Genomic DNA, 1,932 nt, shown 5'->3' with positions numbered 1-1,932 from the left:
TAAAGGTGATTAAATTATCGTAAATTATCTAGTTAGCGCCAAAACTGATTGATATCGTTGTTTCTCTTGGAAGACAATAAAAGGGCTGAACCTAGAAAAGAAAAATTACTCAAGTACAAAATTAAGTTAAGAATCCAAGAAGATAAGTTGTGATCATGCTACACATTTTACCAGAATCAACCGTTCGCAGGTGCCTCTTAATATTTCGGAGCAAATTTATAAAAATTCCTTCTGATATACTAGGTGTTAACGTAGGTGTTCATTTTACTTGCTTCTTCTCAAAGTTTCTTGCGTATTTGCTTGTTTTTGCTCACTTTGTTCTTTTTACTGTCAAGTTGTGTGAGAGAGAAATGCAATTATATATATTTCCAAGCTTTTCTCACATTTATGAGTAAGTATGTGTATGTACATGTAAATGGGAAGAATTAATACAAATGTACAGCTAATTTGTTTTACGAAAACAATTTGTGGTACGAAAACAGTGATGTTTACTTTTGTCAAAATGGTAAAATTAGTACTATAGTAGTATACACTACCATGCGATATCCTATTTGAAATAAGAATTTTTGTAAACCCTTTGAATCACAAATATTAAAATAAAATGAAAGCCATCAAAATAAAAGGATTTTATTTTAACGAGTTTTTGTCAATGCTCGCATTTTTCTTTTTATTTTGAATCTCCTGCCCATCACTGCGATCAACACCAACGGAAAACATTTCTTTAAATTGAAAATTATGTTGTTAGGGGTTGTTACTGGGGTACAACAATATTCCGCGTTATGTTTTTGTTGAATCGGGATAGTTTTTGTTTTTGAAAAACACTGATTCTGTCTTAGATGTGAGGTGAGAGTTTGGTTAGTGATGGGCTAAAAATCGATACACTGATTCACTTGAGTGAAAACAGTTTTTTACTATTAAAAATGTATATGTTTACTTATCAATCAGGTTCAAGTTAAAGTTGGCATTAAATCTTAAAACACTTCGAAAACCATTATATTAAAACATTTGTTTGTTCAGATCTGTAAATCAGTATAATTACTCAATATTTTTTAGTTACATAAGAATCATGTTTGAACATTATAATTCGTTAAATCTTTAATGCAACTGGGGAACAAAAACACTCTATGTGAAGATATAAATCCGTCGTCGTATGTAGCACCTTCCAAAACTCATTTGCTAATATTGTTGCATTTGTAGATCCCGTTGAAAATTGTTGGTTTGTTTTCACGCATGAATAGAATTGATTCCTGAGTTTTCTCGCGCATACTTGAATCAACTTCTAAATCAGCTGTTCGCTGTAGGCAAACCAAGACGCCTACCGAAGATTTATAACTTCATGGTTATACTCGGGAAAGATGGCAAAGAAACTTATATAATGCACTTCAAGGTGGTTAACGTTATCTTCCTCATCTTCTGCTTAACCTGGGAATGACAATTTTCCTCTTCTTAGCCATGGAATTGTGCCTCCCAAAGGACTGGCAACTGTTAGACGCCATCAGCAAGTAGGTGGTATTAAAGTTTAAGCAAAAAGTTATTGAAAGGCAGTAAATCTGAAAATATAACACAAACATTTTGTAATTACTATACGTAAGTTAAACTAGAAAAGGTAACACAAAATATGAGGCTTTATTCCATTTACAAAGTGATATTCTTTAAATAGACTACCTTTATATATAATAATAATCACGACTGTCGAGTTAGCACTACATTTTTCGAAATTTAAAAAACTGAGTATGCAGTTAATTGTAGCTTTTTTGTTGTAAATTTGTTGTTGAAAAAAAAATTGTAGCTTGACGATTTAGATTTGTTAAAATTAAGTACGAAATAAGATGCCAATTATTTGTCGTAACTTAGTTGTGGAAAGAAAAAAATTACAACAATTTTGTTTACTTTCATTTTTTTTTTAAAAAGAGGGTATGTACTGCTAATTTG

Source organism: Eupeodes corollae, chromosome 1 (assembly GCF_945859685.1).
Source record: "Eupeodes corollae chromosome 1, idEupCoro1.1, whole genome shotgun sequence".
Lineage (NCBI taxonomy): Eukaryota > Metazoa > Arthropoda > Insecta > Diptera > Syrphidae > Eupeodes > Eupeodes corollae.
The sequence above is the reverse complement of the archived record's forward strand: the minus strand, read 5'-3'. Positions refer to the sequence as shown.